This window comes from Scylla paramamosain, chromosome 36 (assembly GCF_035594125.1).
Source record: "Scylla paramamosain isolate STU-SP2022 chromosome 36, ASM3559412v1, whole genome shotgun sequence".
Classification (NCBI taxonomy): Eukaryota; Metazoa; Arthropoda; class Malacostraca; order Decapoda; family Portunidae; genus Scylla; species Scylla paramamosain.
The window spans coordinates 6,034,408-6,049,407 of record NC_087186.1 but is presented as its reverse complement, the minus strand read 5'-3'; the positions used below and the strand labels follow the sequence as shown (position 1 = coordinate 6,049,407).

Here is a 15,000-nt window from a genome sequence, read left to right as displayed (position 1 = left end):
TGTTTTTTTCCCTTGTATCTTTAATGTATGTGCTCTTTTTTCTTTCCTGTACCCTATTATGCATGCTTCTCCTCTCTCTTCTTTCTTGTACCCTCTTTTCATGTGTTCCCTCTACCTCTCTTCACTTTTTCTTCTTGTACCTCCATTCTGTATGCCCTCCCTCTGTCTTGTCTTTCTTGTACCACTGTTCATGTATATTTCCCTTGTATTCTCTTTATGTATGTCCCCCATTTCTATTTTTCTTGTACCAGTAAATTTATGCATGTCTCCCACCTCTCTTTTTTCTTGTACTCCCATTTAAGTACGTGTCTTTCTGTTAATTATTAGATTGTTGAGTTTCTCTGCGATACGACGGGTGTACGTGTCAGGGGTGCAGCTAACGTGAGGCTGGGTGAGGCTTGGTGCGTGGCGAAGGTAACAATACAGCCTCAGGTCCTGTCAGTTAGCAGAAACGTAATATTCCAAGCATATATTTCTCTTGCCTCGGGATATGACCTTTTATGTACACGTGATTTGTCTCTGTGTCTCTGTCTGTTTGTCATATTCTCTCTCTCTCTCTCTCCTTCATTCCCTTAGTTTTTATCTCAATCTCTTCCTCTCTTTCTTTCATCTTCCTTCATCACTCATGTAAAAGGAAGGAAGGAATGAAGGAAGGATGAAGTAAATGAGACATGTAAAAGACACTAGTTGGAAATTCGCTCTCTCTCTTTCTCTCTCTCTCTCTCTCTCTCTCTCTCTCTCTCTCTCTCTCTCTCTCTCTCTCTCTCTCTCGTGGGGACAACTTTCACGGCGGGGCATTTGTTCATTCTCCCGGAACGTGTGACTACTTTGTGACGTGGAATTATATGCTGACCAGAACACGCCATAACTCACACTAACTACCTCTCTCTCTCCCTCTCTCTCTCTCTCCCTCCCTCCATCTCTCTCTCTCACTCACTCAGTCATAAAACACCACCACAACACCGCTAAAATGAAGCAGTAATCGTCCTGAACTGATACTAATAGACACATACACGTACCAATTTCTTTCCCACCCGTGTCAAGAGAAAACGTGCACCATTACAGAAAACGGAGGCGTTTGGGGGGTAACTCCTCTACTTAAGGGGGACGAACTGGAAAAAAAAAAAAAAAACACGCAGGAGGGAGAGTGAAGGGTGATGGTGGTAGAGGGAGGTTATAAAGATGCTGTAAAAGTTTGAGGTACCTTGAAATACATTAACGATCGGCCTGTCAGAAAATGTTTGGGTGCGGGAAGAGAGGGAAAGTGTGGCGAGCTGAGAGGGTGATGTATATGAAGGCAGGGAGAGGGAGGGAGAGAAGGGTATGGAAGACAGGGAGAAGAGGAAAAGAACGGAGAGACGGGAGGAAGAGGAGGAGGAAGGGTAGGGATGTAAGGAAAAAAAAAAAGATGCGAAAGAAGAGGAAAGAAGACCGAGAAAGGGGATGAGGAAGAAGGGAGGAAAGGAAGTAGGGGTAGAAGGAAGGAAGATGGAGAGAAAAATTAAGTTGAAAGAGGGGATAGAATAAAAAGGTAAGCAGAATTTCGGAAGAATGGAAGGAAGCAAATGAAAGAAAAGAAGATGAAAAATATAAGCGAGGAGGAGAGGGAGAAAAGAGGAAACTGAGAAAGAGAAGCAGAAAGGAAGACCAGGATGGACATAAAAAAGAAAGAAGAAATACACGGATACAAAAAGAGGGAGAAAGGAAGAAGAAAATGATGAATAACAGAGAAGAGTGAAGTAGAAAAAAAAGGAGAGAGGAAGAGAAGGAGAAAAACAGAGACAGAAGAATGGAGGGAGCACAAGTGATAACGTACAAAAATAAAATAAAGAAAAAGAAGAAAATGAAGGAAAGCAAGCAGAGATTTTAAAGCAAGAAGAATGGGAATAAAAAATACAAAGAGATGAGAATAAAAAGGGGAGGAAGGGAGCGAGAGAGGACGGAAGAAGGAATAAAGATAAAATAAATGGAAGGAAGAGATTGCAAGGAGGGAAGGAAGGAGAAAGGAGAGAACAGAGGAAATGTTAGAGAGAGAGAGAGAGAGAGAGAGAGAGAGAGAGAGAGAGAGAGAGAGAGAGAGAGAGAGAGAGAGAGAGAGAGAGAGAGAGAGAGAGAGAGAGAGAGAGAGAGAGAGAGAATGAAAAAAAAGTAATGGAATATTTCTGAGGAGGTGAAGAAATTGATGACTGGGAAAAGAAAAGAATAAGAACAAAAAAAAAACAAGAGAAAGAAGAGAAAGAGAAACGAAAACAATAAATGAAATGAAACAAGAAAAAAAAACATACGAACCAATAAAAGGAGGAAGAAAAGAAGAAAGAAAATGCGAGAGGAGGAATACAAAGAGAGGAGATGGAGGAGAAGGGATAATGATATGCATGATGATGACAGAGGCGATAATCACGTGTATGATGAATTGGGCAAAGTGGAAGACAGAATAAAGGATGGACACGAGGAGGAAGAGGAGGAGGAGGGAAGAAAAAGTGGAAGGAGGAAGGAAGGAATTTGTCTGCTTAATCTTCTTTTTCTCTTGCTTTACACTCCTTCATTTCCTGATAATTCTTTCCTTTAATACACTGGTTTCCTTTTCCTGTTTAGTCCTTCCTTCTTGCTTTAATTCTGAAGTAGCTAGGGAATGTGTGAGAGAGAGAGAGAGAGAGAGAGAGAGAGAGAGAGAGAGAGAGAGAGAGAGAGAGAGAGAGAGAGAGAGAGAGAGAGAGAGAGAGAGAGAGAGAGAGAGAGAGAGAGAGAGAGAGAGAATATTGACCAGTTTATTCACAATTCTGATCTGCCATACAATAGTTAACAAAATCCTATCCACACCTCGTCACTAGTTGTAAGAAAGCTTCGAATGTAATTACTTAACGAAAAGACGAAAAACAACTTAAAGAACTGTTAAATACACACAAGAGCTTCATTCTCTGATCATTCTTTCCTTCCATACACTTCTTTCTTCTTTTCTTTGCCATTGGTCTTCTACATATATGCAATTCAGTCAGTTGAATAATGTCAGTTAATCCTTAGTTCGTAGTTAGTAGAGGAACAAACGTACGAAGAGAATGTTTAGACGCACAAACATTACAGTAGACTTTCAAAATGCTGGGCAGATGGGCAGAAGGAAACTCAAGTCTTCAATGGTTGGTTTCCCGTTTTCCATCACCCATATTTCCCTTTCGTTTTTGTGTTCTCCTTTTTCCATCATCCATATTTCCCCTTCATTGTTGTGTATGGTACCTCTTCAACCCCTTCACGCCCCCCATTACTTCCCCATACATCTCAATTACCTGCACCCTCCCTCACTCTTCCATCCCTCCCTCACCCTGCCAGACTCTTAAAACTCTCTTCTATTCATGCTCTCTCTACTTCTTCATATTCCCTCTCTTCTCTTCTTCCTATTTTCTCTCTTCCCCCTCCAGATTCTACCCAGCTATTTTCTCCCTTTGCTTCTCCAGACTCTGCCCTCACCCCTCCGTTTTCTCCCTCTCCCCATTGGCAACACTTCAAAGTTTGACAAAAACAAGACAAGTAAGAAGACAACTTGTTCAATTAGTCTCTCTCTCTCTCTCTCTCTCTCTCTCTCTCTCTCTCTCTCTCTCTCTCTCTCTCTCTCTCTCTCTCTCTCTCTCTCTCTCTCTCTCTCTCTCTCTCTCTCTCTCTAGTAGTTGAATTAAGAGTTCAATTATCATTAAGTTGTTCTAAAAAGTTATGTCAAGTTTTATGAGTAAACAGTTTAAATTAATACTTAAACATAATTTATTTTACAATGGTAATATAAAAAGTATTAATAATGATACATAAGAAGACTTCACCTTCACTACCCTGCGTCTACTGCTGGAAATGAGGATGTATTGATTAGGTAAGGTAAGGTAAGATAAGATAACATAAGGTAGGGCAAGTTAGATTAGGTAAGGGAAAGGAAGGTAGAGAGAGGTTAGGAAATTTAAAATAGGCAAGGTTAGGTTAGGTTAGGTTAGGTTAGGGTAAGGCAAGGCAGGGCAAGGTAAGGTCAAGAAATTTAAGATCAGACAAGGTTGGGATTGGTTAGGTTGAATTGGGTAAGGTGAAATAAGGTTAGTTACATTAGGTTAGATAAGTTCAGATACGGTTAGGTTAGGTTAGGTTAGGGTAAGGCAAGGCAGGGCAAGGTAAGGTCAAGAAATTTAAGATCAGACAAGGTTAGGATTGGTTAGATTAAATTGGGTAAGGTGAAGTAAGGTTAGTTACATTAGGTTAGGTTAGGTTAGGTTAGGGTAAGGCAAGGCAGGGCAAAGCAAGGTCAGGAAATTTAAGATCAGACAAGGTTAGGATTGGTTACGTTAAATTGGGTAAGGTGAAATAAGGTTAGTTACATTAGGTTAGATAAGTTCAGATACGGGTACAAAAAATAAGCCCATCCACAATGCCGCCTAAAAAAAGTAAAAAGAAAGAAAGAAAGCAAAGGAAAAAAATACAAAGGGAAAAAATATCAAAGTGCTGACAAATTTACTCTCTGAAGTGTTTGCAATGCCTTCAAGTTTTTGTTTACAGTCTCCTTACGTTCTTGTGTTCCCGTGCAGAAAGTATAATGACCAACAATTTTCTCATCCACCCTCCACCTCACTAGACACCTGCGTACTGATGCCACCAGGAATGAAGTGCAGCAAGTATTGGACAGCAGACAGACAGACAGCAGGTAGACGCGAGACACAGCACAAAAGTAGTGATATTTGTCATGTCGCTATTCTACACTCTCCAGTAACATGAAGTGACAAGAACTAAATAAATTAAACTACATATTTTCAGCAAGTGTGGGACTCAATACTCCCCCCCTCTCTCTCTCTCTCGCTTTCCGCTGACAGGTGATCGATGTATAAAATATTTTCCTATTTTCCCCCAAACTAAGAAATTCGCTGATGATTTCCTATTTTCTGTTTTTTTTTTTTTTCCGGAAGGTATTGGCTGGCGGCAGATGACAGGACGAGGCTGTGATTGTGGTTGTGGTTGTGGCGGCCCAAGGGAGGGGAGCGGTGGAAGGAGAAGGAAGTGATGCAGTAGATAAGAAAAGAACAAGGAAAAATTAAAGAGAAAAAGAAAATGAAGAAAACAACAAATGAGAGAGTGAGAGAGAGAGAGAGAGAGAGAGAGAGAGAGAGAGAGAGAGAGAGAGAGAGAGAGAGAGAGAGAGAGAGAGAGAGAGAGCGTACCTAAACATACAAAAGGAATAATGGAAACAATAAAAAAAGAAAAAAGAAAAAAGAAATAAAAGAAAACCATAAATAATTATCGACTTTTCTGAACAGAGAGAGAGAGAGAGAGAGAGAGAGAGAGAGAGAGAGAGAGAGAGAGAGAGAGAGAGAGAGAGAGAGAATCATTCGAAAGGACTGAAAGCGACAGGGAGTGATAAAAGGCAAAAGAGAGAGGGAATAAAGAGAAGGGAAAGGGAGGAAGAGAAGGAAGAAGGGAGGAAAGGAGGAAGGAAGGAGGAGGTACATGTCGATAAGAAGACAGGAAGATGGAAAGCCACTGATGGAGGGAGGAAAATAAGGAGAGGAGGAAAGAGAAAACTGAAGGAAAGAACGGGGACTAGTGAGAAGAAGAAGAAGGAGAAGGAGAAGGAGAAGGAGAAGAGGAAGAGGAAGAGGAGGAAGAAGAAGAAGAAACAATAAAAAAAGAAAAAAAGGAAATGGAAGAAAAAGGAAACAGGAAAAAGAAAAGAAAAATAAAGAAGAAACAGAAAAGAAGGAAATAAAAGGAGAGGAGAAATGTTAAGCAAACACGTTAATGACAAGTCAGAGAGAGAGAGAGAGAGAGAGAGAGAGAGAGAGAGAGAGAGAGAGAGAGAGAGAGAGAGAGAGAGAGAGAGAGAGAGAGAGAGAGACAGAGAGAGACAGAGAGCGAGAAAGAGAGAGACAGAGAGCGAGAGAGAGAGAGAGAGAGAGAGAGAGAGAGAGAGAGAGAGAGAGAGAGAGAGAGAGAGAGAGAGAGAGAGAGAGAGAGAGAGAGAGAGAGAGAGAAACAAGAATAATTCTCGACACTTACTATTCCTCTCACTCTTTCTCTCCTCAACGATGCAAGGAGGAGGAGGAGGAGGAGGAGGAGAAGGTAAATTTCAAGCACTAGAGTGAGTTGTCAGAAGCCCTTTTCCTCCCTCCCTCTCCCTCTCTCTCTCTCTCTCTCTCTCTCTCTCTCTCTCTCTCCCATGGCTGTTGACGCCCCCAATACACGGAAGACTCTCTCACTTTCTCGCTCCCTTTCTTTACTTTAGTTTCTTTTCCCTATATCTTTTCCTACCGAAGTTAAGGAAAAGACTAAACATCTCTCTCTCTCTCTCTCTCTCTCTCTCTCTCTCTCTCTCTCTCTCTCTCTCTCTCTCTCTCTCTCTCTCTCTCTCTCTCTCTCAAATCCATTAGCACCATTTTCTAACACCCACTGCATCATCGTCACTCTCCCGAAAGACACGTGTAGTGATGGTGATGGGCAGGTGTGTTCAGCAGCTGTGGGAGTGTTGGAGAGCCAGGTGCACTTTCCACTGATATCAAATAAAATGAATGGTGGTGGTGGTGGTGGTGGTGGTGGTGATAAAATTAATGATGATTACAATGATGGAGAAAGAACAAAGAACGAGGAGGAGGAGGAGGAGGAGGAGGAGGAGGAGGAGGAGGAGGAGGAGGAGGAGGAGGAGGAGGAGGAGGAAGAGGAGGAGGAGGAGGAGGAGGGGAGACGGAAGTAAGGAATGAATAGAAGGGAGAAAGGGACAGGAGGAAGGGTAATAAAGAACAAAGGAAAGAAATTAAAAAAGAAAAAGAAGGAAAAGAATGAAGGAAAAATGGAAAGAAAAGAAGTATGAAGGAATAGGGGAAAGAATAAAGTTAAATTAAATAAGAACGGTTAGTTGCGTCTCTCTCTCTCTCTCTCTCTCTCTCTCTCTCTCTCTCTCTCTCTCTCTCTCTCTCTCTCTCTCTCTCTCTCTCTCTCTCTCTCTCTCTCTCTCTCTCTCTCTCTCTCTCTCTCTCTCTCTCTCTCTGACAGGTTAGAGTGATGTCGTCAGGAGAGTCAAGTTGATGCGTGGAGGTTGTGTCTTCCTCCTCCTCCTCCTCTTCCTCCTTCTTCAGTCTTCAATATTCTCATCCTCTTCTCTCTCTCTCTTAATCGTCTCCTACCTCTTCTCTCTCCTCTCCTCTCTTCTCTTCACTCAGCATTCTTCTTTATAATTTTCTAAAATTTATATGCTACTATAAATATTATCATTATCATTATTATTATTATTATTATTATTATTATTATTATTATTATTATTATTATTATTATTCATTTTTCTTCTATCTCTTCCATTTATTCCAAACGCTTCTTGATCATTGCCTTCCTCATTCAAAAGGAGGGTACTTTCTTTTTTACTCATCTCTCTCTCTCTCTCTCTCTCTCTCTCTCTCTCTCTCTCTCTCTGTTGAGATAAAGTATATATACATCAAATTTTAATGACTGAACATGCCTCGAAAGCTAATAACTCTCTCTCTCTCTCTCTCTCTCTCTCTCTCTCTCTCTCTCTCTCTCTCTCTCTCTCTCTCTCTCTCTCTCTGTGCTAATTGCTCATTATTCATATTCCATTATTTTTCGTCACTTTCTGAAATTTTGGTGTTTTTGCCGTCACGAAAGCCGCCATTTCTGAGAGAGAGAGAGAGAGAGAGAGAGAGAGAGAGAGAGAGAGAGAGAGAGAGAGAGAGAGAGAGAGAGAGAGAGAGAGAGAGAGAGAGAGAGAGCAACAACAGTTCATTCAATAATAGAGTTAAGCCGCTGTTTCTGATGAAGTTATGTACAATTTCTTTGTCTTCTCGTCTTATTAATGAATTACCTGAGGAAGTGTTAAATTAATCGAGTCATTCCTTTCTAACCTGTATTTTTCGTTATTCAATTATTGTTTTTTCACGAGGAGACGAATAATTTAATTCATTTGAACTTTTGCATCGAAAAGGCTTCAATTTTGAGTCTCAAGATGCTGAGAGAGAGAGAGAGAGAGAGAGAGAGAGAGAGAGAGAGAGAGAGAGAGAGAGAGAGAGAGAGAGAGAGAGAGAGAGAGAGAGAGAGTTTTCTTGCTTGGCGTCTGGATATGAATAATTTCGATATATCATTTTTCTTCTCCCCCCTCTCTCTCTCTCTCTCTCTCTCTCTCTCTCTCTCTCTCTCTCTCTCTCTCTCTCTCTCTCTCTCTCTCTCCCTTAGCATCTCGTATTTATTTAATTTTCATTTTCACTTTCAATTTCACGTTCCTTTTCACCTACCTCACTTTCACCTTCGTTAATTTTCACTTACTTTCAATTTAATTCACTCTTGCATCAAATTCTAATAGCTCTCCACATATCCACTCACTTCCACTGTCAGTCGATGGTATTCCCTTTCATTTCAACAAGCAGTCTCTCTCTCTCTCTCTCTCTCTCTCTCTCTCTCTCTCTCTCTCTCTCTCTCTCTCTCTCTGGTGATGGATGTGTGGGAGGAAGATTTTCTTCACCACATATCACAGATTACTGCACGAGAGAGAGAGAGAGAGAGAGAGAGAGAGAGAGAGAGAGAGAGAGAGAGAGAGAGAGAGAGAGAGAGAGAGAGAGAGAGAGAGAGAGAGAGAGAGAGAGAGAGAGAGAAATGAAGGAAGACAATGCTAAATAAAACTATTATTATTACTACTTCTATTATTATTATTATTATTATTATTATTATTATTGTCAGAAAAAAGTATTGTCTTGCACTTCTTTTGTCCTAATTATTGTTTTCCATTCAGGTATTCTTGAGATTCCTAATGATAAGGGTACTTCTCTCTCTCTCTCTCTCTCTCTCTCTCTCTCTCTCTCTCTCTCTCTCTCTCTCTCTCTCTAACAAATTTACATTCTTCCTCTCCCTTTCTTTCCCACCTCTTCTTTTTTTCAGGTTCACTGCAAATTATCTTTTCTTTTTCTTCTTTCTTTCTTTCTTTCTTTCTCCTTTCCCTCCTCAGTCTCCAAACGTCAGCTATATTTTTTTTTCTGGGCTAATATTTTCCCTCCTGTCCTACCGGTGTTGAAATAATTGGAGGAGGTGGCGAAGGACACGGAGGAGGAGGAGGAGGAAGAGGAGGAGGAGGAGGAAGAGGAGGAGGAGGAGGAGGAGGAGGAGGAGGAGGAGGAGGAGGAGGAGGAGGAGGAGGAGGAGGAGGAGGAAGAGGAACGAAGAAGACGAAGAAGAAAATGACGAGGAAAAAGACGAAGAAAGAGAAGAAAAAAACGAAGACGAAAAAGAAAATGAAGAAGAAGAGGAACTACAGCAATATCAAAACATAGAAAAAAAAACACCGAAAATAAAAATAAGGAAAATGGAGAAAAAAAAAAAAAATTAGGTTAACAACAATAAACAACAACAATAACAAGTGTTTAGAGCCACAATGGTGCTAGTTTCACCTGAATAACACACAGGTAGCACACAACAGTTCTCAGCCCGGGGCCACACACACTCGGCCTGTAAAGTGGCCAGGTGAGGTACGGCACACCTTTATTAGCTCAAGAGTCACAGGAGAGGGTCACCTTGCCCTGTTCCTCCTAGTTACTTTCTCTTCTTTATTTCTTTATTTTTTTTTCTGTTTTATTTCTATGGTCTTGTCCTGCTCACTTCCTCCTCACCCTTCACCTATTTTTCTCTTCTTAATTCTACTTGTACCTTTGTTTCTAGTCTGCTACTGGTGCTGCTGCTGCTGCTGCTACTTAATTCAGTTCCATTTTATCCTTTTATTTCGCTTTTTCTCTGTTCAAACTCTTCTTCCTCCATTTCTTTTTTTTATACTCTTACTTTAATTTTGACCTCCTCTCCCTCTTTCTGCTGATCCTGTTCCTCCTTCTAAGCCTTCACCTATTTTTTTCTCTCAGTTCTACTTCTACCTCTGTTTCTAATCCAATTACTCTTCTTCCTCTTTCGCCTTTTTTTCTACTTTTTTTTTTCCGTATCTCTTCTGGCTCCTTTTTCGTCTGACATATTTTTACCATTATTTACTTTCCTTTCCTTCTCTTTTCTCCTTATACTTCTACTTCGATTAATCCTATTCCTCCTCTACCTCCTTTTCTTTCCCCCTTCTTCCTCTTGAAAATCCAACAAAGTATTATTCAGGTGTACTGCAATGAAATATATCTCAAACTGTACTTTATATTCCATTATTTACTTTTTATTTGCTACCTACTTTACTTAAGGATCAGGAAGAAGAAGAAGAAGAAGAAAGTGATATGATAAACGGAGGGAGTTACGAGTAAGGAAGATGATACGAAGAGGGAAAATTTATGAAAGACTGAAAAGAGTAAGAAAAAGAGGAAAGGGAAAATATAAAGAAGTATTCACCATCAGACCACGAGACAAGAAGAGAGGAGAGTAGAGAAAAGTCAACATCAAACTGAATGTAAGCCTCACCAAAATACCGAGTCAGTTTTTCCCTCTTGGACTGTACTAACTTTCCACGTGTTTGCCCGCTAAGCCAGGAGTGGTTGCGGGTAGAAGCCTTCCCTCGACAAGTAGTTTGAGGAAGTCACCACACAGCCACCGTAAGCACCAGGAAGTTTGGCTATGGTTGGGTTAATCTGTATAATCCCTTGTGATGTTAAGTAATCCTCCTCCTTCTCCTCTTATTTCTCCCGATGCGCCTTATTTTCTTGCACTTTTTTTTTTTTATTTTTTTTATTTTTTTTATTTTTTTTTTTTTTTATGTAGGAAGGATACTGGCCAAGGGCAACAAAAATCTAATAAAAAAAATGCCCACTGAAATGCCAGTCCCTAAAAGGGTCAAAGCAGTGGTCAAAAATTGGTGGATAAGTGTCTTGAAACCTCCCTCTTGAAGGAATTCAAGTCATAGGAAGGTGGAAATACAGAAGCAGGCAAGGAGTTCCAGAGCTACTTGCAAAGGGCTACAAAAATAAATAAGAATACAGCTACCAGTAATTACAGAGGAAATGAATCGAAATGTGAGCCTTTTTATGAAGCACCAGCACCTCTGTGAACCATCGCCGAAGTGAAGCTACTCATGAACCACGTCAGAAATGATGCTCCGGGAAGTGAATCTCTCTGAAACAGCTGAAAGGAGCATATCTATGAACCATGTAGCAGTGATCGTCTTCATGAACCACAAAGTGAACCTCTATGAACCACCAAAGTGAACCTCTATGAATCATCCAAGTGAAACTCTGTGAACCACCCAAGTGAACCTCTGAACCACCAAGTCTTTCCTTCTCTAACATGACAGGAATCACATTCTCTTCCTCTTCCTTCTTTTCCATCTATTTTTCTCCTATTCTCTTTTTATTTTATACTTTGTTATTTACCTTTGTTTTTTTTTATTCTTACTCTTTCAAACTTACATCCTTCTTCATTCTTTATATCTCCCTTTCTTTTCGTTATCTCGCTCTTACAATCTTTCATAATTTCTCCTTCGTATTACCTTCATAATTTCTCCTTCGTATTACCTTCCTTGACTGTTTTCTTTACATAATCTCCCTTTCCTATTTCTCCTTTTCTTACTATTTCAAACTTCCATTCTTTTCCCCTCATTGTATCATCTTCCTTTCCTCCTCCTCGTTTTCTATTTCTTCCCATCATCACCCTTTCTTTCTATTACTACCATTACCACGTAGTTTCCCTGTTATCCATTTTCTTTTCTTTCCCTTACCAACAAAACTCACCATCCCATTCATCACCATCACCACCGCCTTGTCATTTTTACGCTTTTACTACTACTACTACGACTACTACTACTACTACTACTACTACTACTACTACTACTACTACTACTACTATTAATTTCCTTGCACCGTGTCGTTTATCTCTTCCTACCTTTATCGTATCTTCCTACACTTCATTATCATATGTTCCTCCTCCTCCTCCTTCTCCTCCTTTTAAGCCTCAGGGGTCAATCTCATATATGGTGAAGGCAGGTAGGGAAGAGGAAGAAGACGTCAGGTGTGAGAGACGCAAAGGAGGAGGAGGTGGTGGTGGTGGTGGTGGTGGTGATGAAATAAAGGAGGAGGAATGAGGCAGCTTAAGAGACAGGTGCGTTAGAAAGGTAGATAAACAGGTGTGAAAAAGCTGAGTAAACAGGTGTACGTCTTATTTTTCTTCCTTACAAAGCGACACGAAGCGGAAGACTCACCCCTCCCCCCGCCCCTCTCTCTCTCTCTCTCTCTCTCTCTCTCTCTCTCTCTCTCTCTCTCTCTCTCTCTCTCTCTCTCTCTCTCTCTCTCTCTCTCTCTCTCTCTTGGAGCCTCTGCCTACTTCGTAATTATTGTTAAAGGAAAGAGGAATGAGAGAGAAAGTATAAGGAAAATAAACAGAAAATGAATAAAGTAAAGAAGAGGAATATTTGAAGAACAGGTGATAGAATTAATTACTTATATGAGAAAGAAGGAAATATAGTAAAGAAAAGAAAACAAAACAAATAACAGACATAAGGGAAGAACAGGTGATATAATTGACTACTTATATGAGAAAGAGGGAAAACAAAGAAAATGCAAAGCGAAGAAAGTAAAGAACAGGTGAGAGAATTAATTACGCGTATGAAAAGAGAAAAAAATAAAAAAGACAGGTGTAAAGAAATGCGTACTGAAGAAGTGAAGGTCTTTGAAACTACTAGGGTGGGTGGGTGGGTGGGTGGGTCTCTCTCTCTCTCTCTCTCTCTCTCTCTCTCTCTCTCTCTCTCTCTCTCTCTCTCTCTCGGGAACGAAGTGCAGCCTTCTCTTGCTTCCATTTAAGTTTTCCAGTAAAAATATTGACCATCAGTCCTGAAAGCGACACACACACACACACACACACACACACACACACACACACACACACACACACACACACACACACACACAAGGAGTAGGAAGCGGGGGAGATCGATGGAGATGGGAGAGGAAAGAGAGATAGTGAGAGATAAACAGGAGATAGTGGAGGCGACGGTAACTTCTTGGAGGGAGAGATGGGGGCCTGCAGGGGAAAAAGAATGGAGAGAGAGAGAGAGAGAGAGAGAGAGAGAGAGAGAGAGAGAGAGAGAGAGAGAGAGAGAGAGAGAGAGAGAGAGAGAGAGAGAGAGAGAGAGAGAGAGAGAGAGAGAGAATCTAATATCCAAGACACTCATTAATTTCGCCCACCTTAAATTAGACACTTGGTTCACGGCGTGTTCTTTGTGAAAAAATAATTTATGACTGAACACACTAGCGTACACACATACACACACACACACACACACACACACAGGTAATAATCCACACACACGCGGCCATGGACAAATTAATTACTCCGGAGAAAAGAAGAGAATAAAAGATTTTCACATAATCTTCTCCCCACAAAAGAAAAAAACACTGGAAATCTTGAAGAAATAGCGTTTTTTTGGGGTAGAACTTTGAAAAATAAAACATTTTCTGGAGGGAAAACTGACAAGAACCCCGGAAAAGTCCTTCACACAAACTAATGGAGCTCTTCAGGAAATGTTTATTTTTGGAACGGAAAGCTGGAAAGTAGTAGAGCTCAAAACAAATCAGACCTACGTAACAACAACAACAGTGGTGTGGGGGAACACTGGCAAAGTCCAAAACTACAAAATAAACTTTCCAAAAATTAAGAAAACCAAAGACACCTAAAATTCCCATAGATGAAAAAAAGAAAAAAAAAAAAGAAAAAAAAAAAAAAAAAAAAAAATATATATATATATATATATATATATATATATATATATATATATATATATATATATATATATATATATATATATATAAAAGGTGAAAACTAATATTTCCCAACTAAACAAAACTAAAACACTCCTCCATAGAAAAAAAGAGGAGTGGTACAAGTGGATGAAGAACCGGATTGGCATAATTCTTCAAGGCGTGACGTCACACACACGGAGCGTTATTTCATTGGCTACGGTGTGTGACGTCACTGCCAAGACGCGCAGCAAGACGTGTGGCAACGTGTTTGGAAGTAACAGGGAATAGACAGCCGTGATATTAGTGAACATAAATAATAATAATAATAATAATAATAATAATAATAATAATAATAAATAATAATAATAATAATAAAGTTTCTTTTACGTACAGGTACTGAGAGAGAGAGAGAGAGAGAGAGAGAGAGAGAGAGAGAGAGAGAGAGAGAGAGAGAGAGAGAGAGAGAGAGAGAGAGAGAATATTATTGGAAGAACGTGACTGCTTTAAAACTATGCTAATTCATGCAAGGTTTTCTCTCCACATCCCCTCCCCCCCCCAGCCCGTCCGCCCCGCCACCACTTCAGACCGGGAGTGGACCAACGTGTGTGTGTGTGTGTGTGTGTGTGTGTGTGTGTGTATGATTCGTAGCCCTATTTTCGGCGACATTCTCTCTCTCTCTCTCTCTCTCTCTCTCTCTCTCTCTCTCTCTCTCTCTCTCTCTCTCTCTCTCTCTCTCTCTCTCTCTCATTCATGTTCAGTCTTATTCAAATAACATCGTTTCCATATATTTTCTTTTATACTTTTTCTTCCTTTCCTCCTCCTCCTCCTCCTCCTCTTCCTCCTCCTCCTCCACGTCTCTGTATGAATATCAAGTTTTATTCTTATTTTTTATATCTATATTTTATTTCATTCCGAGTTTTCTTCCTTGCATTCTTTATTTCTTGTCTTATTTATGTTTTTATCTTATTTTACCATGATCATCACCCTCACCATACCACCACCATCAGTACAACACACCTTTCCTTCTACGATCACCATCAACACCACCACCACCATCACCATTAACCATCTTTTACAATCACCATCACTGCCCTCAACATCACTACTTTCATACCACCATCACTACTATACACCCTTTACTACAATCACCATCAATATTATTTACGATCACCAACATTAACCTTCCTTTACAATCACTATCATCACTATCATCATTGCCATCCCTACAATACATTCCTTCCTTCTACGATCACCACCACCACCACCATCACCACCACCACCTTCCTTTTTTATTCAGCTTTGATCGGGTCTCATACAGTCTGTCTCACAAACTCTGAATTAA

General features: G+C 40.3%; 1 protein-coding gene across 13 annotated transcripts in view; it reads right to left on the bottom strand.

Moving 5' to 3' along the window:
* Positions 1 to 15,000, bottom strand: part of LOC135090744 (nitric oxide synthase-like protein) — a 158,033-nt gene that overhangs the window by 44,848 nt on the left and 98,185 nt on the right. The gene's annotated exons all lie outside the window — the stretch shown is intronic.